Below are 25,092 nucleotides of genomic sequence, written 5' to 3'. Positions count from 1 at the left end.
AGGACGCTTGATTGGTCTCCTCCAGCAAGCTCTCAGGGGAGTTCCCACGCGGCTGCCCAGCTTCAGAGGCTCTCCTGGTCCCTGCTGTGGCTGGGGCAAGAGCTGCACTGGGCGATCCCCCTCTGGCGAGACCACATCTCCGTGTGGCAGGGGGCCCCCAACTCCATGGACAAGGACTAAGAGGCATTGAACTGAATGAGCTGAATGGATCCAGAAAGGAGTGAAGGCCCTCCTCTCTCCTTCTCTCCCTCGTTCTCTCCCTCTTTCTCTCATTCTGCCTCCCTCCCTCTCTCTCTCCAAACACACCCACACGCATACGCATGCAGATAGAGTAGGAAACAATAGCTAGGACCTGGATAGACAAATGCATCCCAAGTCTCTCCTGAGCCCATATCTTGGGTGGGAGTGGGTTGGAAGCGCCCGCCTGGGGATGCCCAGCCTGGGAGTGGATGCTTTTGCCGAGCAGAGTGGATCTGCATACCACACACGGGTGCAGGAGAATACCTGGGGAAGTCAATCCACTCCAAACGAAGCATGTCTTTGTCCTCATCACTTCGTCCTCACCAGGGAATTCGGTCGAGTCCGATGGGCTAGGCTAGGCCATCTGGACGGAATCCACGGAGTCCTTCGGCCCGTCTCTTTTCCCCAGGGGCAGCCCTCTCGAGCGTGACACCTTGTCTGGGGAGCGCTGAGACGCTCATGTGTTGGGGGTGAATGTTCAGGACTCCTTTTCGCGGGGCGCTGCTCGAAGTGGATCCATTGCACTTTCCCAACACAGGGATCCCATCGGCCATGTCTATCCATCCTGTTTGGCTCCCCTTCTCCTCCCTTGGGTTCCCAGAAGAGGGACTAGACATCGTAGCTTGCGCTCCATGGAACGAGGGCTCTGGCCACCCCCCCAGCCCCCGCAAGGGCAAGGGTTTGGATCTCGGACCTCCCCAATGCCAGGCATTCCCACAGCCTCGCCCTCCCATTTGGCAAGCAGCATCTGGATGGCAGTGCAGGGGTTTCTTTCCTGGAAGCCAGTTCCTGGGTGTCCCTGGTGAGATGGGAGAGGGAAGGGGTTTCCCATGGGCTGTGTGTCTCCCTCCCAGACCTCTTTCCTTTCGTGTGAGCGTTTCTCTTCGCAACACTGGGGCTGCCCATGGCACCCATTTCTGCGCCGCTGGATTGCTGAGTCCGCTTCTGTTGGGGAGAAGGACAGCTGCTTGCTCAGCCAAGCATCTGTCCATGGACCACGAATGTCTTTCCATGTGCTGCTCTTGGGAAGCGGGCTGCCTGAAGCGATTGGGACGTTTCACGCTGAGAAGAGACCCTTTGTCGGGGTCTATGGCCGTGAGGGGTAGTGCTGGGTCCGACGGTGGTTCCAGGGTTCTTTGGGGCATGCCCTGGATCCTGTGGTCCATCGTGGTTGGACAAATGGACATACACGCCCACCCGGTGTGAAGGCACCTTCTTTTCTACAGCCTGCCCAGGGGTGGTCCTTGAGAGGCGTCCTCAGGGGACAGGCCTGAGTAGGAGCCTCGAGCTGGTTGTGGTATGGACTTCTCTAGGCATGCGTGATGGTGTTCCTTTGTCTGGTGCTGGACGGCAGCTGGCTATCTGGATTTGGCAGTGTTTCTTCAGGCCCCCTCCCCACGTGCCGGCTGGGTGGGTGGGTTTCTGTTCTCGTTCCTGGGTTCCGTGCTGGAGCTGATGAGTGTGGAATCCCAGCGTGGCCTGGGTTTTGGGATGCGCATGCAGGGGCTGTGAGGGGTGCCCGGGTGGTGCCCAAAGGGAGAGCGAATTGGGAGAGCAGCAGTGCCCGGCGCTGGGCCTTGTCTCTCCAGAGGGCTCAGGGACCTCCCTTGGTCTGTCCGAGGGAGGCTCTCCTCTGCTTTCTCTGCACCTGCTGAGATGATGGGAGCTCGAGCCAGGCCGGGCATCTGCAGGCCGCTCTCTTGACGGATCCACAAGAGCTCTGGCCGAGCTTCCTTCTGGCCCCCTGGGGAGAAGGGCTGCTTGGGTTGGTTTTGTGTGCTTGGGAAACTCTGTGCCTTGGGAAGCACCAATGGGGCTCCAGATGAGGCACACTCCAGGTGGGGTCAAGAGAGTTTGAAAAGAAAGGGAGAAAGAGAGACCTGGCAAGATGAACCAAGCCAGAAGGAAAGAATCGAGGCAAGACTGAATGGCAAGGAGTATGGGATCGCAGGGGGATGAGGAAGGGGGAAAACGACTCGTTCCCTCCTTACACGCCTATCTTCATCAGTCCATCTGGGCAAGGCTGCATCCACACGGGTGCAGGCTGGCACACCCTGAGGGATTTGGAGCTAAGGATTTCCATGGCGAGGCATGGCCTAGGTTGGCATGGGCACGAAGAACGCCTTTGAGAGAGGGAGATATAGCCCAGGTGGAAGGGCCCTTCTTGGCGGGGGCTGGAGCCCCCAGCCTCCTCTGGGCCCCAGCCCAAGCAGCCCCCCGGGGCGTGCTGAGCCAGAGAGAGAAGGCAAGCCTGAGAGGGGCTGTTCGAGCCTCTGTCCACACGAGGGCGCCAGAGCCCTTTCCGGCCTCAGGTGCAGCTCCGAGGCTCTAAGAGGTGGGAGTGGCAAGGCTCCAAAGGCGCAGGCTCCACGTCGAGGGCGGATGGAGGCTTGAGCGGGATGCACTCACAGCAGGCCCCCAGAGGCTATGTGGGTGTTTCCTGGGCACCAGGGACTCTCTCCTCCGAGAAACCTCCTGTCAGGCGGAGGGCGGAGGTGTGCCTTCCGGATTTGGAGGGGAGTTCGCCGCCTGGTTGGGTGGCAGTGGGTTTGGAAGGCTTGGAACAGGTCCTGGGCTTTGGCGTGCTTGGGGTCCCCTAGAGGCAGGCGCCCAGACACACACAGCCTCGGGATTGGACCGCCAGCTGGCCCTGGTCAAGCCGTCCCCATCACGGCTTCAGGTAGGTGAGAAGGAGTGTGGTGCCGAGGAATACATGGGGGGCTTCGGGGGCTAGAGTGTTGGCAGCTGGGCTAATCCGCCTGTTCTCTCTCTCGCTCTCTCTCTCTCTCTCTCTCTCTCTCTCTCTCTCTCTCTCTCTCTCTCTCTCTCTCTCTCTCTCTCTCAAACACACACAGACACAGGAGGCTGAGGGAAATGTCCTTGTGTCCTTTGGAGAAGAGCCTCTCTTGGCAGCAGGGCGCCAGGCAATGGAGGCCTGATTGAAAGCAGGTGTGATGCATTCAGGACGCTTGATTGGTCTCCTCCAGCAAGCTCTCAAGGGAGTTCCCACGCGGCTGCCCAGCTTCAGAGGCTCTCCTGGTCCCGGCTGTGGCTGGGGCAAGAGCTGCACTGGGCGATCCCCCTCTGGCGAGACCACATCTCCGTTTGGCAGGGGGCCCCCAACTCCATGGACAAGGACTAAGAGGCATTGAACTGAATGAGCTGAATGGATCCAGAAAGGAGTGAAGGCCCTCCTCTCTCCTTCTCTCCCTCGTTCTCTCCCTCTTTCTCTCATTCTGCCTCCCTCCCTCTCTCTCTCCAAACACACCCACACGCATACGCATGCAGATAGAGTAGGAAACAATAGCTAGGACCTGGATAGACAAATGCATCCCAAGTCTCTCCTGAGCCCATATCTTGGGTGGGAGTGGGTTGGAAGCGCCCGCCTGGGGATGCCCAGCCTGGGAGTGGATGCTTTTGCCGAGCAGAGTGGATCTGCATACCACACACGGGTGCAGGAGAATACCTGGGGACGTCAATCCACTCCAAACGAAGCATGTCTTTGTCCTCATCACTTCGTCCTCACCAGGGAATTCGGTCGAGTCCGATGGGCTAGGCTAGGCCATCTGGACGGAATCCACGGAGTCCTTCGGCCCGTCTCTTTTCCCCAGGGGCAGCCCTCTCGAGCGTGACACCTTGTCTGGGGAGCGCTGAGACGCTCATGTGTTGGGGGTGAATGTTCAGGACTCCTTTTCGCGGGGCGCTGCTCGAAGTGGATCCATTGCACTTTCCCAACACAGGGATCCCATCGGCCATGTCTATCCATCCTGTTTGGCTCCCCTTCTCCTCCCTTGGGTTCCCAGAAGAGGGACTAGACATCGTAGCTTGCGCTCCATGGAACGAGGGCTCTGGCCACCCCCCCAGCCCCCGCAAGGGCAAGGGTTTGGATCTCGGACCTCCCCAATGCCAGGCATTCCCACAGCCTCGCCCTCCCATTTGGCAAGCAGCATCTGGATGGCAGTGCAGGGGTTTCTTTCCTGGAAGCCAGTTCCTGGGTGTCCCTGGTGAGATGGGAGAGGGAAGGGGTTTCCCATGGGCTGTGTGTCTCCCTCCCAGACCTCTTTCCTTTCGTGTGAGCGTTTCTCTTCCCAACACTGGGGCTGCCCATGGCACCCATTTCTGCGCCGCTGGATTGCTGAGTCCGCTTCTGTTGGGGAGAAGGACAGCTGCTTGCTCAGCCAAGCATCTGTCCATGGACCACGAATGTCTTTCCATGTGCTGCTCTTGGGAAGCGGGCTGCCTGAAGCGATTGGGACGTTTCACGCTGAGAAGAGACCCTTTGTCGGGGTCTATGGCCGTGAGGGGTAGTGCTGGGTCCGACGGTGGTTCCAGGGTTCTTTGGGGCATGCCCTGGATCCTGTGGTCCATCGTGGTTGGACAAATGGACATACACGCCCACCCGGTGTGAAGGCACCTTCTTTTCTACAGCCTGCCCAGGGGTGGTCCTTGAGAGGCGTCCTCAGGGGACAGGCCTGAGTAGGAGCCTCGAGCTGGTTGTGGTATGGACTTCTCTAGGCATGCGTGATGGTGTTCCTTTGTCTGGTGCTGGACGGCAGCTGGCTATCTGGATTTGGCAGTGTTTCTTCAGGCCCCCTCCCCACGTGCCGGCTGGGTGGGTGGGTTTCTGTTCTCGTTCCTGGGTTCCGTGCTGGAGCTGATGAGTGTGGAATCCCAGCGTGGCCTGGGTTTTGGGATGCGCATGCAGGGGCTGTGAGGGGTGCCCGGGTGGTGCCCAAAGGGAGAGCGAATTGGGAGAGCAGCAGTGCCCGGCGCTGGGCCTTGTCTCTCCAGAGGGCTCAGGGACCTCCCTTGGTCTGTCCGAGGGAGGCTCTCCTCTGCTTTCTCTGCACCTGCTGAGATGATGGGAGCTCGAGCCAGGCCGGGCATCTGCAGGCCGCTCTCTTGACGGATCCACAAGAGCTCTGGCCGAGCTTCCTTCTGGCCCCCTGGGGAGAAGGGCTGCTTGGGTTGGTTTTGTGTGCTTGGGAAACTCTGTGCCTTGGGAAGCACCAATGGGGCTCCAGATGAGGCACACTCCAGGTGGGGTCAAGAGAGTTTGAAAAGAAAGGGAGAAAGAGAGACCTGGCAAGATGAACCAAGCCAGAAGGAAAGAATCGAGGCAAGACTGAATGGCAAGGAGTATGGGATCGCAGGGGGATGAGGAAGGGGGAAAACGACTCGTTCCCTCCTTACACGCCTATCTTCATCAGTCCATCTGGGCAAGGCTGCATCCACACGGGTGCAGGCTGGCACACCCTGAGGGATTTGGAGCTAAGGATTTCCATGGCGAGGCATGGCCTAGGTTGGCATGGGCACGAAGAACGCCTTTGAGAGAGGGAGATATAGCCCAGGTGGAAGGGCCCTTCTTGGCGGGGGCTGGAGCCCCCAGCCTCCTCTGGGCCCCAGCCCAAGCAGCCCCCCGGGGCGTGCTGAGCCAGAGAGAGAAGGCAAGCCTGAGAGGGGCTGTTCGAGCCTCTGTCCACACGAGGGCGCCAGAGCCCTTTCCGGCCTCAGGTGCAGCTCCGAGGCTCTAAGAGGTGGGAGTGGCAAGGCTCCAAAGGCGCAGGCTCCACGTCGAGGGCGGATGGAGGCTTGAGCGGGATGCACTCACAGCAGGCCCCCAGAGGCTATGTGGGTGTTTCCTGGGCACCAGGGACTCTCTCCTCCGAGAAACCTCCTGTCAGGCGGAGGGCGGAGGTGTGCCTTCCGGATTTGGAGGGGAGTTCGCCGCCTGGTTGGGTGGCAGTGGGTTTGGAAGGCTTGGAACAGGTCCTGGGCTTTGGCGTGCTTGGGGTCCCCTAGAGGCAGGCGCCCAGACACACACAGCCTCGGGATTGGACCGCCAGCTGGCCCTGGTCAAGCCGTCCCCATCACGGCTTCAGGTAGGTGAGAAGGAGTGTGGTGCCGAGGAATACATGGGGGGCTTCGGGGGCTAGAGTGTTGGCAGCTGGGCTAATCCGCCTGTTCTCTCTCTCGCTCTCTCTCTCTCTCTCTCTCTCTCTCTCTCTCTCTCTCTCTCTCTCTCTCTCTCTCTCAAACACACACAGACACAGGAGGCTGAGGGAAATGTCCTTGTGTCCTTTGGAGAAGAGCCTCTCTTGGCAGCAGGGCGCCAGGCAATGGAGGCCTGATTGAAAGCAGGTGTGATGCATTCAGGACGCTTGATTGGTCTCCTCCAGCAAGCTCTCAAGGGAGTTCCCACGCGGCTGCCCAGCTTCAGAGGCTCTCCTGGTCCCGGCTGTGGCTGGGGCAAGAGCTGCACTGGGCGATCCCCCTCTGGCGAGACCACATCTCCGTTTGGCAGGGGGCCCCCAACTCCATGGACAAGGACTAAGAGGCATTGAACTGAATGAGCTGAATGGATCCAGAAAGGAGTGAAGGCCCTCCTCTCTCCTTCTCTCCCTCGTTCTCTCCCTCTTTCTCTCATTCTGCCTCCCTCCCTCTCTCTCTCCAAACACACCCACACGCATACGCATGCAGATAGAGTAGGAAACAATAGCTAGGACCTGGATAGACAAATGCATCCCAAGTCTCTCCTGAGCCCATATCTTGGGTGGGAGTGGGTTGGAAGCGCCCGCCTGGGGATGCCCAGCCTGGGAGTGGATGCTTTTGCCGAGCAGAGTGGATCTGCATACCACACACGGGTGCAGGAGAATACCTGGGGACGTCAATCCACTCCAAACGAAGCATGTCTTTGTCCTCATCACTTCGTCCTCACCAGGGAATTCGGTCGAGTCCGATGGGCTAGGCTAGGCCATCTGGACGGAATCCACGGAGTCCTTCGGCCCGTCTCTTTTCCCCAGGGGCAGCCCTCTCGAGCGTGACACCTTGTCTGGGGAGCGCTGAGACGCTCATGTGTTGGGGGTGAATGTTCAGGACTCCTTTTCGCGGGGCGCTGCTCGAAGTGGATCCATTGCACTTTCCCAACACAGGGATCCCATCGGCCATGTCTATCCATCCTGTTTGGCTCCCCTTCTCCTCCCTTGGGTTCCCAGAAGAGGGACTAGACATCGTAGCTTGCGCTCCATGGAACGAGGGCTCTGGCCACCCCCCCAGCCCCCGCAAGGGCAAGGGTTTGGATCTCGGACCTCCCCAATGCCAGGCATTCCCACAGCCTCGCCCTCCCATTTGGCAAGCAGCATCTGGATGGCAGTGCAGGGGTTTCTTTCCTGGAAGCCAGTTCCTGGGTGTCCCTGGTGAGATGGGAGAGGGAAGGGGTTTCCCATGGGCTGTGTGTCTCCCTCCCAGACCTCTTTCCTTTCGTGTGAGCGTTTCTCTTCGCAACACTGGGGCTGCCCATGGCACCCATTTCTGCGCCGCTGGATTGCTGAGTCCGCTTCTGTTGGGGAGAAGGACAGCTGCTTGCTCAGCCAAGCATCTGTCCATGGACCACGAATGTCTTTCCATGTGCTGCTCTTGGGAAGCGGGCTGCCTGAAGCGATTGGGACGTTTCACGCTGAGAAGAGACCCTTTGTCGGGGTCTATGGCCGTGAGGGGTAGTGCTGGGTCCGACGGTGGTTCCCGGGTTCTTTGGGGCATGCCCTGGATCCTGTGGTCCATCGTGGTTGGACAAATGGACATACACGCCCACGCGGTGTGAAGGCACCTTCTTTTCTACAGCCTGCCCAGGGGTGGTCCTTGAGAGGCGTCCTCAGGGGACAGGCCTGAGTAGGAGCCTCGAGCTGGTTGTGGTATGGACTTCTCTAGGCATGCGTGATGGTGTTCCTTTGTCTGGTGCTGGACGGCAGCTGGCTATCTGGATTTGGCAGTGTTTCTTCAGGGCCCCTCCCCACGTGCCGGGTGGGTGGGTGGGTTTCTGTTCTCGTTCCTGGGTTCCGTGCTGGAGCTGATGAGTGTGGAATCCCAGCGTGGCCTGGGTTTTGGGATGCGCATGCAGGGGCTGTGAGGGGTGCCCGGGTGGTGCCCAAAGGGAGAGCGAATTGGGAGAGCAGCAGTGCCCGGCGCTGGGCCTTGTCTCTCCAGAGGGCTCAGTGACCTCCCTTGGTCTGTCCGAGGGAGGCTCTCCTCTGCTTTCTCTGCACCTGCTGAGATGATGGGAGCTCGAGCCAGGCCGGGCATCTGCAGGCCGCTCTCTTGACGGATCCACAAGAGCTCTGGCCGAGCTTCCTTCTGGCCCCCTGGGGAGAAGGGCTGCTTGGGTTGGTTTTGTGTGCTTGGGAAACTCTGTGCCTTGGGAAGCACCAATGGGGCTCCAGATGAGGCACACTCCAGGTGGGGTCAAGAGAGTTTGAAAAGAAAGGGAGAAAGAGAGACCTGGCAAGATGAACCAAGCCAGAAGGAAAGAATCGAGGCAAGACTGAATGGCAAGGAGTATGGGATCGCAGGGGGATGAGGAAGGGGGAAAACGACTCGTTCCCTCCTTACACGCCTATCTTCCTCAGTCCATCTGGGCAAGGCTGCATCCACACGGGTGCAGGCTGCACACCCTGAGGGATTTGGAGCTAAGGATTTCCACGGCGAGGCATGGCCTAGGTTGGCATGGGCACGAAGAACGCCTTTGAGAGAGGGAGATAGAGCCCAGGTGGAAGGGCCCTTCTTGGCGGGGGCTGGAGCCCCCAGCCTCCTCTGGGCCCCAGCCCAAGCCGCCCCCCGGGGCGTGCTGAGCCAGAGAGAGAAGGCAAGCCTGAGAGGGGCTGTTCGAGCCTCTGTCCACACGAGGGCGCCAGAGCCCCTTCCGGCCTCAGGTGCAGCTCCGAGGCTCTAAGAGGTGGGAGTGGCAAGGCTCCAAAGGCGCAGGCTCCACGTAGAGTGCGGATGGAGGCTTGAGCGGGACGCACTCACAGCAGGCCCCCAGAGGCTATGTGGGTGTTTCCTGGGCACCAGGGACTCTCTCCTCCGAGACACCTCCTGTCAGGCGGAGGGCGGAGGTGTGCCTTCCGGATTTGGAGGTGAGTTCACCGCCTGGTTGGGTGGCAGTGGGTTTGGAAGGCTTGGAACAGGTCCTGGGCTTTGGCGTGCTTGGGGTCCCATAGAGGCAGGCGCCCAGACACACACAGCCTCGGGATTGGACCGCCAGCTGGCCCTGGTCAAGCCGTCCCCATCACGGCTTCAGGTAGGTGAGAAGGAGTGTGGTGCCGAGGAATACATGGGGGGCTTCGGGGGCTAGAGTGTTGGCAGCTGGGCTCATCCGCCTGTTCTCTCTCTCTCTCTCTCTCTCTCTCTATCCCTCTTCTCTCTCTCTCTCTCTCTCTCTCTCTCTCTCTCTCTCTCTCTCTCTCTCTCTCTCTCTCTCTCTCTCTCAAACACACACACACACAGGAGGCTGAGGGAAATGTCCTTGTGTCCTTTGGAGAAGAGCCTCTCTTGGCAGCAGGGCGCCAGGCAATGGAGGCCTGATTGAAAGCAGGTGTGATGCATTCAGGACGCTTGATTGGTCTCCTCCAGCAAGCTCTCAGGGGAGTTCCCACGCGGCTGCCCAGCTTCAGAGGCTCTCCTGGTCCCGGCTGTGGCTGGGGCAAGAGCTGCACTGGGCGATCCCCCTCTGGCGAGACCACATCTCCGTGTGGCAGGGGGCCCCCAACTCCATGGACAAGGACTAAGAGGCATTGAACTGAATGAGCTGAATGGATCCAGAAAGGAGTGAAGGCCCTCCTCTCTCCTTCTCTCCCTCGTTCTCTCCCTCTTTCTCTCATTCTGCCTCCCTCCCTCTCTCTCTCCAAACACACCCACACGCATACGCATGCAGATAGAGTAGGAAACAATAGCTAGGACCTGGATAGACAAATGCATCCCAAGTCTCTCCTGAGCCCATATCTTGGGTGGGAGTGGGTTGGAAGCGCCCGCCTGGGGATGCCCAGCCTGGGAGTGGATGCTTTTGCCGAGCAGAGTGGATCTGCATACCACACACGGGTGCAGGAGAATACCTGGGGAAGTCAATCCACTCCAAACGAAGCATGTCTTTGTCCTCATCACTTCGTCCTCACCAGGGAATTCGGTCGAGTCCGATGGGCTAGGCTAGGCCATCTGGACGGAATCCACGGAGTCCTTCGGCCCGTCTCTTTTCCCCAGGGGCAGCCCTCTCGAGCGTGACACCTTGTCTGGGGAGCGCTGAGACGCTCATGTGTTGGGGGTGAATGTTCAGGACTCCTTTTCGCGGGGCGCTGCTCGAAGTGGATCCATTGCACTATGCCAACACAGGGATCCCATCGGCCATGTCTATCCATCCTGTCTGGCACCCCTTCTCCTCCCTTGGGTTCCCAGAAGAGGGACTAGACATCGTAGCTTGCGCTCCATGGAAGGAGGGCTCTGGCCACCCCCCCCATCCCCCGCAAGGGCAAGGGTTTGGATCTCGGACCTCCCCAATGCCAGGCATTCCCACAGCCTCGCCCTCCCATTTGGCAAGCAGCATCTGGATGGCAGTGCAGGGGTTCCTTTCCTGGAAGCCAGTTCCTGGGTGTCCCTGGTGAGATGGGAGAGGGAAGGGGTTTCCCATGGGCTGTGTGTCTCCCTCCCAGACCTCTTTCCTTTCGTGTGAGCGTTTCTCTTCGCAACACTGGGGCTGCCCATGGCACCCATTTCTGCGCCGCTGGATTGCTGAGTCCGCTTCTGTTGGGGAGAAGGACAGCTGCTTGCTCAGCCAAGCATCTGTCCATGGACCACGAATGTCTTTCCATGTGCTGCTCTTGGTACGCGGGCTGCCTGAAGCGAGTGGGGCGTTTCACGCTGAGAAGAGACCCTTTGTCGGGGTCTATGGCCGTGAGGGGTAGTGCTGGGTCCGACGGTGGTTCCAGGGTTCTTTGGGGCATGCCCTGGATCCTGTGGTCCATCGTGGTTGGACAAATGGACATACACGCCCACGCGGTGTGAAGGCACCTTCTTTTCTACAGCCTGCCCAGGGGTGGTCCTTGAGAGGCGTCCTCAGGGGACAGGCCTGAGTAGGAGCCTCGAGCTGGTTGTGGTATGGACTTCTCTAGGCATGCGTGATGGTGTTCCTTTGTCTGGTGCTGGACGGCAGCTGGCTATCTGGATTTGGCAGAGTTTCTTCAGGCCCCCTCCCCACGTGCCGGCTGGGTGGGTGGGTTTCTGTTCTCGTTCCTGGGTTCCGTGCTGGAGCTGATGAGTGTGGAATCCCAGCGTGGCCTGGGTTTTGGGATGCGCATCCAGGGGCTGTGAGGGGTGCCCGGGTGGTGCCCAAAGGGAGAGCGAATTGGGAGAGCAGCAGTGCCCGGCGCTGGGCCTTGTCTCTCCAGAGGGCTCAGGGACCTCCCTTGGTCTGTCCGAGGGAGGCTCTCCTCTGCTTTCTCTGCACCTGCTGAGATGATGGGAGCTCGAGCCAGGCCGGGCATCTCCATCTCTTGACGGATCCACAAGAGCTCTGGCCGAGCTTCCTTCTGGCCCCCTGGGGAGAAGGGCTGCTTGGGTTGGTTTTGTGTGCTTGGGAAACTCTGTGCCTTGGGAAGCACCAATGGGGCTCCAGATGAGGCACACTCCAGGTGGGGTCAAGAGAGTTTGAAAAGAAAGGGAGAAAGAGAGACCTGGCAAGATGAACCAAGCCAGAAGGAAAGAATCGAGGCAAGACTGAATGGCAAGGAGTATGGGATCGCAGGGGGATGAGGAAGGGGGAAAACGACTCGTTCCCTCCTTACACGCCTATCTTCCTCAGTCCATCTGGGCAAGGCTGCATCCACACGGGTGCAGGCTGCACACCCTGAGGGATTTGGAGCTAAGGATTTCCACGGCGAGGCATGGCCTAGGTTGGCATGGGCACGAAGAACGCCTTTGAGAGAGGGAGCTAGAGCCCAGGTGGAAGGGCCCTTCTTGGCGGGGGCTGGAGCCCCCAGCCTCCTCTGGGCCCCAGCCCAAGCAGCCCCCCGGGGCGTGCTGAGCCAGAGAGAGAAGGCAAGCCTGAGAGGGGCTGTTCGAGCCTCTGTCCACACGAGGGCGCCAGAGCCCTTTCCGGCCTCAGGTGCAGCTCCGAGGCTCTAAGAGGTGGGAGTGGCAAGGCTCCAAAGGCGCAGGCTCCACGTAGAGTGCGGATGGAGGCTTGAGCGGGACGCACTCACAGCAGGCCCCCAGAGGCTATGTGGGTGTTTCCTGGGCACCAGGGACTCTCTCCTCCGAGACACCTCCTGTCAGGCGGAGGGCGGAGGTGTGCCTTCCGGATTTGGAGGGGAGTTGGCCGCCTGGTTGGGTGGCAGTGGGTTTGGAAGGCTTGGAACTGGTCCTGGGCTTTGGCGTGCTTGGGGTCCCCTAGAGGCAGGCGCCCAGACACACACAGCCTCGGGATTGGACCGCCAGCTGGCCCTGGTCAAGCCGTCCCCATCACGGCTTCAGGTAGGTGAGAAGGAGTGTGGTGCCGAGGAATACATGGGGGGCTTCGGGGGCTAGAGTGTTGGCAGCTGGGCTCATCCGCCTGTTCTCTCTCTCTCTCTCTCTCTCTCTCTATCCCTCTTCCTCTCCCTCTCTCTCTCTCTCTCTCTCTCTCTCTCTCTCTCTCTCTATCCCTCTTCCTCTCCCTCTCTCTCTCTCTTTCTCTCTCTCTCTCTCTCTCTCAAACACACACACACACAGGAGGCTGAGGGAAATGTCCTTGTGTCCTTTGGAGAAGAGCCTCTCTTGGCAGCAGGGCGCGAGGCAATAGAGGCCTGATTGAAAGCAGGTGTGATGCGTTCAGGACGCTTGATTGGTCTCCTCCAGCAAGCTCTCAGGGGAGTTCCCACGCGGCTGCCCAGCTTCAGAGGCTCTCCTGGTCCCGGCTGTGGCTGGGGCAAGAGCTGCACTGGGCGATCCCCCTCTGGCGAGACCACATCTCCGTGTGGCAGGGGGCCCCCAACTCCATGGACAAGGACTAAGAGGCATTGAACTGAATGAGCTGAATGGATCCAGAAAGGAGTGAAGGCCCTCCTCTCTCCTTCTCTCCCTCGTTCTCTCCCTCTTTCTCTCATTCTGCCTCCCTCCCTCTCTCTCTCCAAACACACCCACACGCATACGCATGCAGATAGAGTAGGAAACAATAGCTAGGACCTGGATAGACAAATGCATCCCAAGTCTCTCCTGAGCCCATATCTTGGGTGGGAGTGGGTTGGAAGCGCCCGCCTGGGGATGCCCAGCCTGGGCGTGGATGCTTTTGCCGAGCAGAGTGGATCTGCATACCACACACGGGTGCAGGAGAATACCTGGGGAAGTCAATCCACTCCAAACGAAGCATGTCTTTGTCCTCATCACTTCGTCCTCACCAGGGAATTCGGTCGAGTCCGATGGGCTAGGCTAGGCCATCTGGACGGAATCCACGGAGTCCTTCGGCCCGTCTCTTTTCCCCAGGGGCAGCCCTCTCGAGCGTGACACCTTGTCTGGGGAGCGCTGAGACGCTCATGGGTTGGGGGTGAATGTTCAGGACTCCTTTTCGCGGGGCGCTGCTCGAAGTGGATCCATTGCACTTTCCCAACACAGGGATCCCATCGGCCATGTCTATCCATCCTGTTTGGCTCCCCTTCTCCTCCCTTGGGTTCCCAGAAGAGGGACTAGACATCGTAGCTTGCGCTCCATGGAACGAGGGCTCTGGCCACCCCCCCAGCCCCCGCAAGGGCAAGGGTTTGGATCTCGGACCTCCCCAATGCCAGGCATTCCCACAGCCTCGCCCTCCCAGTTGGCAAGCAGCATCTGGATGGCAGTGCAGGTGTTTCTTTCCTGGAAGCCAGTTCCTGGGTGTCCCTGGTGAGATGGGAGAGGGAAGGGGTTTCCCATGGGCTGTGTGTCTCCCTCCCAGACCTCTTTCCTTTCGTGTGAGCGTTTCTCTTCGCAACACTGGGGCTGCCCATGGCACCCATTTCTGCGCCGCTGGATTGCTGAGTCCGCTTCTGTTGGGGAGAAGGACAGCTGCTTGCTCAGCCAAGCATCTGTCCATGGACCACGAATGTCTTTCCATGTGCTGCTCTTGGGAAGAGGGCTGCCTGAAGCGAGTGGGGCGTTTCACGCTGAGAAGAGACCCTTTGTCGGGGTCTATGGCCGTGAGGGGTAGTGCTGGGTCCGACGGTGGTTCCAGGGTTCTTTGGGGCATGCCCTGGATCCTGTGGTCCATCGTGGTTGGACAAATGGACATACACGCCCACGCGGTGTGAAGGCACCTTCTTTTCTACAGCCTGCCCAGGGGTGGTCCTTGAGAGGCGTCCTCAGGGGACAGGCCTGAGTAGGAGCCTCGAGCTGGTTGTGGTATGGACTTCTCTAGGCATGCGTGATGGTGTTCCTTAGTCTGGTGCTGGACGGCAGCTGGCTATCTGGATTTGGCAGTGTTTCTTCAGGCCCCCTCCCCACGTGCCGGCTGGGTGGGTGGGTTTCTGTTCTCGTTCCTGGGTTCCGTGCTGGAGCTGATGAGTGTGGAATCCCAGCGTGGCCTGGGTTTTGGGATGCGCATCCAGGGGCTGTGAGGGGTGCCCGGGTGGTGCCCAAAGGGAGAGCGAATTGGGAGAGCAGCAGTGCCCGGCGCTGGGCCTTGTCTCTCCAGAGGGCTCAGGGACCTCCCTTGGTCTGTCCGAGGGAGGCTGTCCTCTGCTTTCTCTGCACCTGCTGAGATGATGGGAGCTCGAGCCAGGCCGGGCATCTCCATCTCTTGACGGATCCACAAGAGCTCTGGCCGAGCTTCCTTCTGGCCCCCTGGGGAGAAGGGCTGCTTGGGTTGGTTTTGTGTGCTTGGGAAACTCTGTGCCTTGGGAAGCACCAATGGGGCTCCAGATGAGGCACACTCCAGGTGGGGTCAAGAGAGTTTGAAAAGAAAGGGAGAAAGAGAGACCTGGCAAGATGAACCAAGCCAGAAGGAAAGAATCGAGGCAAGACTGAATGGCAAGGAGTATGGGATCGCAGGGGGATGAGGAAGGGGGAAAACGACTCGTTCCCTCCTTACACGCCTATCTTCCTCAGTCCATCTGGGCAAGGCTGCATCCACACGGGTGCAGGCTGCACACCCTGAGGGATTTGGAGCTAAGGATTTCCACGGCGAGGCATGGCCTAGGTTGGCATGGGCACGAAGAACGCCTTTGAGAGAGGGAGATAGAGCCCAGGTGGAAGGGCCCTTCTTGGCGGGGGCTGGAGTCCCCACCCTCCTCTGGGCCCCAGCCCAAGCAGCCCCACGGGGCGTGCTGAGCCAGAGAGAGAAGGCAAGCCTGAGAGGGGCTGTTCGAGCCTCTGTCCACACGAGGGCGCCAGAGCCCCTTCCGGCCTCAGGTGCAGCTCCGAGGCTCTAAGAGGTGGGAGTGGCCAGGCTCCAAAGGCTCAGGCTCCACGTCGAGGGCGGATGGAGGCTTGAGCGGGACGCACTCACAGCAGGCCCCCAGAGGCTATGTGGGTGTTTCCTGGGCACCAGGGACTCTCTCCTCCGAGACACCTCCTGTCAGGCGGAGGGCGGAGGTGTGCCTTCCGGATTTGGAGGTGAGTTCACCGCCTGGTTGGGTGGCAGGTGAGACCAACGAGACCACATTGGGTTTGGAAGGCTGGAACAGGTCCTGGGCTTTGGCGTGCTTGGGGTCCCCTAGAGGCAGGCGCCCAGACACACACAGCCTCGGGATTGGACCGCCAGCTGGCCCTGGTCAAGCCGTCCCCATCACGGCTTCAGGTAGGTGAGAAGGAGTGTGGTGCCGAGGAATACATGGGGGGCTTCGGGGGCTAGAGTGTTGGCAGCTGGGCTCATCCGCCTGTTCTCTCTCTCTCTCTCTCTCTCTCCCTCTCCCTCTCCCTCTCCCTCTCCCTCTCCCTCTCCCTCTCCCTCTCCCTCTCTCTCTCTCTCTCTCTCTCTCTCTCTCTCTCTCTCTCTCTCTCTCTCTCTCTCTCAAACACACACAGACACAGGAGGCTGAGGGAAATGTCCTTGTGTCCTTTGGAGAAGAGCCTCTCTTGGCAGCAGGGCGCGAGGCAATAGAGGCCTGATTGAAAGCAGGTGTGATGCGTTCAGGACGCTTGATTGGTCTCCTCCAGCAAGCTCTCAGGGGAGTTCCCACGCGGCTGCCCAGCTTCAGAGGCTCTCCTGGTCCCGGCTGTGGCTGGGGCAAGAGCTGCACTGGGCGATCCCCCTCTGGCGAGACCACATCTCCGTGTGGCAGGGGGCCCCCAACTCCATGGACAAGGACTAAGAGGCATTGAACTGAATGAGCTGAATGGATCCAGAAAGGAGTGAAGGCCCTCCTCTCTCCTTCTCTCCCTCGTTCTCTCCCTCTTTCTCTCATTCTGCCTCCCTCCCTCTCTCTCTCCAAACACACCCACACGCATACGCATGCAGATAGAGTAGGAAACAATAGCTAGGACCTGGATAGACAAATGCATCCCAAGTCTCTCCTGAGCCCATATCTTGGGTGGGAGTGGGTTGGAAGCGCCCGCCTGGGGATGCCCAGCCTGGGCGTGGATGCTTTTGCCGAGCAGAGTGGATCTGCATACCACACACGGGTGCAGGAGAATACCTGGGGAAGTCAATCCACTCCAAACGAAGCATGTCTTTGTCCTCATCACTTCGTCCTCACCAGGGAATTCGGTCGAGTCCGATGGGCTAGGCTAGGCCATCTGGACGGAATCCACGGAGTCCTTCGGCCCGTCTCTTTTCCCCAGGGGCAGCCCTCTCGAGCGTGACACCTTGTCTGGGGAGCGCTGAGACGCTCATGGGTTGGGGGTGAATGTTCAGGACTCCTTTTCGCGGGGCGCTGCTCGACGTGGATCCATTGCACTTTCCCAACACAGGGATCCCATCGGCCATGTCTATCCATCCTGTTTGGCTCCCCTTCTCCTCCCTTGGGTTCCCAGAAGAGGGACTAGACATCGTAGCTTGCGCTCCATGAAACGAGGGCTCTGGCCACCCCCCCAGCCCCCGCAAGGGCAAGGGTTTGGATCTCGAACCTCCCCAATGCCAGGCATTCCCACAGCCTCGCCCTCCCATTTGACAAGCAGCATCTGGATGGCAGTGCAGGGGTTTCTTTCCTGGAAGCCAGTTCCTGGGTGTCCCTGGTGAGATGGGAGAGGGAAGGGGTTTCCCATGGGCTGTGTGTCTCCCTCCCAGACCTCTTTCCTTTCGTGTGAGCGTTTCTCTTCGCAACACTGGGGCTGCCCATGGCACCCATTTCTGCGCCGCTGGATTGCTGAGTCCGCTTCTGTTGGGGAGAAGGACAGCTGCTTGCTCAGCCAAGCATCTGTCCATGGACCACGAATGTCTTTCCATGTGCTGCTCTTGGGAAGAGGGCTGCCTGAAGCGAGTGGGGCGTTTCACGCTGAGAAGAGACCCTTTGTCGGGGTCTATGGCCGTGAGGGGTAGTGCTGGGTCCGACGGTGGTTCCAGGGTTCTTTGGGGCATGCCCTGGATCCTGTGGTCCATCGTGGTTGGACAAATGGACATACACGCCCACCCGGTGTGAAGGCACCTTCTTTTCTACAGCCTGCCCAGGGGTGGTCCTTGAGAGGCGTCCTCAGGGGACAGGCCTGAGTAGGAGCCTCGAGCTGGTTGTGGTATGGACTTCTCTAGGCATGCGTGATGGTGTTCCTTTGTCTGGTGCTGGACGGCAGCTGGCTATCTGGATTTGGCAGTGTTTCTTCAGGCCCCCTCCCCACGTGCCGGCTGGGTGGGTGGGTTTCTGTTCTCGTTCCTGGGTTCCGTGCTGGAGCTGATGAGTGTGGAATCCCAGCGTGGCCTGGGTTTTGGGATGCGCATGCAGGGGCTGTGAGGGGTGCCCGGGTGGTGCCCAAAGGGAGAGCGATTTGGGAGAGCAGCAGTGCCCGGCGCTGGGCCTTGTCTCTCCAGAGGGCTCAGGGACCTCCCTTGGTCTGTCCGAGGGAGGCTCTCCTCTGCTTTCTCTGCACCTGCTGAGATGATGGGAGCTCGAGCCAGGCCGGGCATCTGCAGGCCGCTCTCTTGACGGATCCACAAGAGCTCTGGCCGAGCTTCCTTCTGGCCCCCTGGGGAGAAGGGCTGCTTGGGTTGGTTTTGTGTGCTTGGGAAACTCTGTGCCTTGGGAAGCACCAATGGGGCTCCAGATGAGGCACACTCCAGGTGGGGTCAAGAGAGTTTGAAAAGAAAGGGAGAAAGAGAGACCTGGCAAGATGAACCAAGCCAGAAGGAAAGAATCGAGGCAAGACTGAATGGCAAGGAGTATGGGATCGCAGGGGGATGAGGAAGGGGGAAAACGACTCGTTCCCTCCTTACACGCCTATCTTCCTCAGTCCATCTGGGCAAGGCTGCATCCACACGGGTGCAGGCTGCACACCCTGAGGGATTTGGAGCTAAGGATTTCCACGGCGAGGCATGGCCTAGGTTGGCATGGGCACGAAGAACGCCTTTGAGAGAGGGAGATAGAGCCCAGGTGGAAGGGCCCTTCTTGGCGGGGGCTGGAGCCCCCAGCCTCCTCTGGGCCCCAGCCCAAGCCGCCCCCCGGGGCGTGCTGAGCCAGAGAGAGAAGGCAAGCCTGAGAGGGGCTGTTCACGCCTCTGTCCACACGAGGGCGCCAGAGCCCTTTCCGGCCTCAGGTGCAGCTCCGAGGCTCTAAGAGGTGGGAGTGGCAAGGCTCCAAAGGCGCAGGCTCCACGTAGAGTGCGGATGGAGGCTTGAGCGGGACGCACTCACAGCAGGCCCCCAGAGGCTATGTGGGTGTTTCCTGGGCACCAGGGACTCTCTCCTCCGAGACACCTCCTGTCAGGCGGAGGGCGGAGGTGTGCCTTCCGGATTTGGAGGTGAGTTCGCCGCCTGGTTGGGTGGCAGTGGGTTTGGAAGGCTTGGAACAGGTCCTGGGCTTTGGCGTGCTTGGGGTCCCCTAGAGGCAGGCGCCCAGACACACACAGCCTCGGGATTGGACCGCCAGCTGGCCCTGGTCAAGCCGTCCCCATCACGGCTTCAGGTAGGTGAGAAGGAGTGTGGTGCCGAGGAATACATGGGGGGCTTCGGGGGCTAGAGTGTTGGCAGATGGGCTCATCCGCCTGTTCTCTCTCTCTCTCTCTCTCTCTCCCTCTCTCTCTCTCTCTCTCTCTCTCTCTCTCTCTCTCTCTCTCTCTCTCTCTCTCTCTCTCTCAAACACACACACACAGAGGAGGCTGAGGGAAATGTCCTTGTGTCCTTTGGAGAAGAGCCTCTCTTGGCAGCAGGGCGCCAGGCAATGGAGGCCTGATTGAAAGCAGGTGTGATGCATTCAGGACGCTTGATTGGTCTCCTCCAGCAAGCTCTCAGGGGAGTTCCCACGCGGCTGCCCAGCTTCAGAGGCTCTCCTGGTCCCGGCTGTGGCTGGGGCAAGAGCTGCACTGGGCGATCCCCCTCTGGCGAGACCACATCTCCGTGTGGCAGGGGGCCCCCAACTCCATGGACAAGGACTAAGAGGCATTGAACTGAATGAGCTGAATGGATCCAGAAAGGAGTGAAGGCCCTCCTCTCTCCTTCTCTCCCTCGTTCTCTCCCTCTTTCTCTCATTCTGCCTCCCTCCCTCTCTCTCTCCAAACACACCCACACGCATACGCATGCAGATAGAGTAGGAAACAATAGCTAGGACCTGGATAGACAAATGCATCCCAAGTCTCTCCTGAGCCCATATCTTGGGTGGGAGTGGGTTGGAAGCGCCCGCCTGGGGATGCCCAGCCTGGGAGTGGATGCTTTTGCCGAGCAGAGTGGATCTGCATACCACACACGGGTGCAGGAGAATACCTGGGGAAGTCAATCCACTCCAAACGAAGCATGTCTTTGTCCTCATCACTTCGTCCTCACCAGGGAATTCGGTCGAGTCCGATGGGCTAGGCTAGGCCATCTGGACGGAATCCACGGAGTCCTTCGGCCCGTCTCTTTTCCCCAGGGGCAGCCCTCTCGAGCGTGACACCTTGTCTGGGGAGCGCTGAGACGCTCATGAGTTGGGGGTGAATGTTCAGGACTCCTTTTCGCGGGGCGCTGCTCGAAGTGGATCCATTGCACTTTCCCAACACAGGGATCCCCTCGGCCATGTCTATCCATCCTGTTTGGCTCCCCTTCTCCTCCCTTGGGTTCCCAGAAGAGGGACTAGACATCGTAGCTTGCGCTCCATGGAACGAGGGCTCTGGCCACCCCCCCAGCCCCCGCAAGGGCAAGGGTTTGGATCTCGGACCTCCCCAATGCCAGGCATTCCCACAGCCTCGCCCTCCCATTTGGCAAGCAGCATCTGGATGGCAGTGCAGGGGTTTCTTTCCTGGAAGCCAGTTCCTGGGTGTCCCTGGTGAGATGGGAGAGGGAAGGGGTTTCCCATGGGCTGTGTGTCTCCCTCCCAGACCTCTTTCCTTTCGTGTGAGCGTTTCTCTTCGCAACACTGGGGCTGCCCATGGCACCCATTTCTGCGCCGCTGGATTGCTGAGTCCGCTTCTGTTGGGGAGAAGGACAGCTGCTTGCTCAGCCAAGCATCTGTCCATGGACCACGAATGTCTTTCCATGTGCTGCTCTTGGGAAGCGGGCTGCCTGAAGCGATTGGGACGTTTCACGCTGAGAAGAGACCCTTTGTCGGGGTCTATGGCCGTGAGGGGTAGTGCTGGGTCCGACGGTGGTTCCAGGGTTCTTTGGGGCATGCCCTGGATCCTGTGGTCCATCGTGGTTGGACAAATGGACATACACGCCCACCCGGTGTGAAGGCACCTTCTTTTCTACAGCCTGCCCAGGGGTGGTCCTTGAGAGGCGTCCTCAGGGGACAGGCCTGAGTAGGAGCCTCGAGCTGGTTGTGGTATGGACTTCTCTAGGCATGCGTGATGGTGTTCCTTTGTCTGGTGCTGGACGGCAGCTGGCTATCTGGATTTGGCAGTGTTTCTGCAGGGCCCCTCCCCACGTGCCGGCTGGGTGGGTGGGTTTCTGTTCTCGTTCCTGGGTTCCGTGCTGGAGCTGATGAGTGTGGAATCCCAGCGTGGCCTGGGTTTTGGGATGCGCATGCAGGGGCTGTGAGGGGTGCCCGGGTGGTGCCCAAAGGGAGAGCGAATTGGGAGAGCAGCAGTGCCCGGCGCTGGGCCTTGTCTCTCCAGAGGGCTCAGGAACCTCCGTTTGTCTGTCCGAGGGAGGCTCTCCTCTGCTTTCTCTGCACCTGCTGAGATGATGGGAGCTCGAGCCAGGCCGGGCATCTGCAGGCCGCTCTCTTGACGGATCCACAAGAGCTCTGGCCGAGCTTCCTTCTGGCCCCCTGGGGAGAAGGGCTGCTTGGGTTGGTTTTGTGTGCTTGGGAAACTCTGTGCCTTGGGAAGCACCAATGGGGCTCCAGATGAGGCACACTCCAGGTGGGGTCAAGAGAGTTTGAAAAGAAAGGGAGAAAGAGAGACCTGGCAAGATGAACCAAGCCAGAAGGAAAGAATCGAGGCAAGACTGAATGGCAAGGAGTATGGGATCGCAGGGGGATGAGGAAGGGGGAAAACGACTCGTTCCCTCCTTACACGCCTATCTTCCTCAGTCCATCTGGGCAAGGCTGCATCCACACGGGTGCAGGCTGCACACCCTGAGGGATTTGGAGCTAAGGATTTCCACGGCGAGGCATGGCCTAGGTTGGCATGGGCACGAAGAACGCCTTTGAGAGAGGGAGATAGAGCCCAGGTGGAAGGGCCCTTCTTGGCGGGGGCTGGAGCCCCCAGCCTCCTCTGGGCCCCAGCCCAAGCCGCCCCCCGGGGCGTGCTGAGCCAGAGAGAGAAGGCAAGCCTGAGAGGGGCTGTTCGAGCCTCTGTCCACACGAGGGCGCCAGAGCCCTTTCCGGCCTCAGGTGCAGCTCCGAGGCTCTAAGAGGTGGGAGTGGCAAGGCTCCAAAGGCGCAGGCTCCACGTAGAGTGCGGATGGAGGCTTGAGCGGGACGCACTCACAGCAGGCCCCCAGAGGCTATGTGGGTGTTTCCTGGGCACCAGGGACTCTCTCCTCCGAGACACCTCGTGTCAGGCGGAGGGCGGAGGTGTGCCTTCCGGATTTGGAGGTGAGTTCGCCGCCTGGTTGGGTGGCAGTGGGTTTGGAAGGATTGGAACAGGTCCTGGGCTTTGGCGTGCTTGGGGTCCCCTAGAGGCAGGCGCCCAGACACACACAGCCTCGGGATTGGACCGCCAGCTGGCCCTGGTCAAGCCGTCCCCATCACGGCTTCAGGTAGGTGAGAAGGAGTGTGGTGCCGAGGAATACATGGGGGGCTTCGGGGGCTAGAGTGTTGGCAGCTGGGCTCATCCGCCTGTTCTCTCTCTGTCTCTCTCTCTCTCTATCCCTCTTCCTCTCCCTCCCTCTCTCTCTCTCTCTCTCTCTCTCTCTCTCTCTCTCTCTCTCTCTCTCTCAAACACACACACACACAGGAGGCTGAGGGAAATGTCCTTGTGTCCTTTGGAGAAGAGCCTCTCTTGGCAGCAGGGCGCCAGGCAATGGAGGCCTGATTGAAAGCAGGTGTGATGCATTCAGGACGCTTGATTGGTCTCCTCCAGCAAGCTCTCAGGGGAGTTCCCACGTGGCTGCCCAGCTTCAGAGGCTCTCCTGGTCCCGGCTGTGGCTGGGGCAAGAGCTGCACTGGGCGATCCCCCTCTGGCGAGACCACATCTCCGTGTGGCAGGGGGCCCCCAACTCCATGGACAAGGACTAAGAGGCATTGAACTGAATGAGCTGAATGGATCCAGAAAGGAGTGAAGGCCCTCCTCTCTCCTTCTCTCCCTCGTTCTCTCCCTCTTTCTCTCATTCTGCCTCCCTCCCTCTCTCTCTCCAAACACACCCACACGCATACGCATGCAGATAGAGTAGGAAACAATAGCTAGGACCTGGATAGACAAATGCATCCCAAGTCTCTCCTGAGCCCATATCTTGGGTGGGAGTGGGTTGGAAGCGCCCGCCTGGGGATGCCCAGCCTGGGAGTGGATGCTTTTGCCGAGCAGAGTGGATCTGCATACCACACACGGGTGCAGGAGAATACCTGGGGAAGTCAATCCACTCCAAACGAAGCATGTCTTTGTCCTCATCACTTCGTCCTCACCAGGGAATTCGGTCGAGTCCGATGGGCTAGGCTAGGCCATCTGGACGGAATCCACGGAGTCCTTCGGCCCGTCTCTTTTCCCCAGGGGCAGCCCTCTCGAGCGTGACACCTTGTCTGGGGAGCGCTGAGACGCTCATGTGTTGGGGGTGAATGTTCAGGACTCCTTTTCGCGGGGCGCTGCTCGAAGTGGATCCATTGCACTTTCCCAACACAGGGATCCCCTCGGCCATGTCTGTCCATCCTGTTTGGCTCCCCTTCTCCTCCCTTGGGTTCCCAGAAGAGGGACTAGACATCGTAGCTTGCGCTCCATGGAACGAGGGCTCTGGCCACCCCCCCAGCCCCCGCAAGGGCAAGGGTTTGGATCTCGGACCTCCCCAATGCCAGGCATTCCCACAGCCTCGCCCTCCCATTTGGCAAGCAGCATCTGGATGGCAGTGCAGGGGTTTCTTTCCTGGAAGCCAGTTCCTGGGTGTCCCTGGTGAGATGGGAGAGGGAAGGGGTTTCCCATGGGCTGTGTGTCTCCCTCCCAGACCTCTTTCCTTTCGTGTAAGCGTTTCTCTTCGCAACACTGGGGCTGCCCATGGCACCCATTTCTGCGCCGCTGGATTGCTGAGTCCGCTTCTGTTGGGGAGAAGGACAGCTGCTTGCTCAGCCAAGCATCTGTCCATGGACCACGAATGTCTTTCCATGTGCTGCTCTTGGGAAGCGGGCTGCCTGAAGCGATTGGGACGTTTCACGCTGAGAAGAGACCCTTTGTCGGGGTCTATGGCCTTGAGGGGTAGTGCTGGGTCCGACGGTGGTTCCAGGGTTCTTTTGGGCATGCCCTGGATCCTGTGGTCCATCGTGGTTGGACAAATGGACATACACGCCCACCCGGTGTGAAGGCACCTTCTTTTCTACAGCCTGCCCAGGGGTGGTCCTTGAGAGGCGTCCTCAGGGGACAGGCCTGAGTAGGAGCCTCGAGCTGGTTGTGGTATGGACTTCTCTAGGCATGCGTGATGGTGTTCCTTTGTCTGGTGCTGGACGGCAGCTGGCTATCTGGATTTGGCAGTGTTTCTGCAGGCCCCCTCCCCACGTGCCGGCTGGGTGGGTGGGTTTCTGTTCTCGTTCCTGGGTTCCGTGCTGGAGCTGATGAGTGTGGAATCCCAGCGTGGCCTGGGTTTTGGGATGCGCATGCAGGGGCTGTGAGGGGTGCCCGGGTGGTGCCCAAAGGGAGAGCGAATTGGGAGAGCAGCAGTGCCCGGCGCTGGGCCTTGTCTCTCCAGAGGGCTCAGGAACCTCCGTTTGTCTGTCCGAGGGAGGCTCTCCTCTGCTTTCTCTGCACCTGCTGAGATGATGGGAGCTCGAGCCAGGCCGGGCATCTGCAGGCCGCTCTCTTGACGGATCCACAAGAGCTCTGGCCGAGCTTCCTTCTGGCCCCCTGGGGAGAAGGGCTGCTTGGGTTGGTTTTGTGTGCTTGGGAAACTCTGTGCCTTGGGAAGCACCAATGGGGCTCCAGATGAGGCACACTCCAGGTGGGGTCAAGAGAGTTTGAAAAGAAAGGGAGAAAGAGAGACCTGGCAAGATGAACCAAGCCAGAAGGAAAGAATCGAGGCAAGACTGAATGGCAAGGAGTATGGGATCGCAGGGGGATGAGGAAGGGGGAAAACGACTCGTTCCCTCCTTACACGCCTATCTTCCTCAGTCCATCTGGGCAAGGCTGCATCCACACGGGTGCAGGCTGCACACCCTGAGGGATTTGGAGCTAAGGATTTCCACGGCGAGGCATGGCCTAGGTTGGCATGGGCACGAAGAACGCCTTTGAGAGAGGGAGATAGAGCCCAGGTGGAAGGGCCCTTCTTGGCGGGGGCTGGAGCCCCCAGCCTCCTCTGGGCCCCAGCCCAAGCCGCCCCCCGGGGCGTGCTGAGCCAGAGAGAGAAGGCAAGCCTGAGAGGGGCTGTTCGAGCCTCTGTCCACACGAGGG

Source organism: Sus scrofa, chromosome Y (genome assembly GCF_054392235.1).
Source record: "Sus scrofa isolate SSC_HxYL_T2T_F1_AM1 chromosome Y, Sscrofa_HxYL_maternal_Yorkshire_Landrace_v2.0, whole genome shotgun sequence".
Lineage (NCBI taxonomy): Eukaryota > Metazoa > Chordata > Mammalia > Artiodactyla > Suidae > Sus > Sus scrofa.
Note: the sequence above shows the minus strand (reverse complement) of the source record.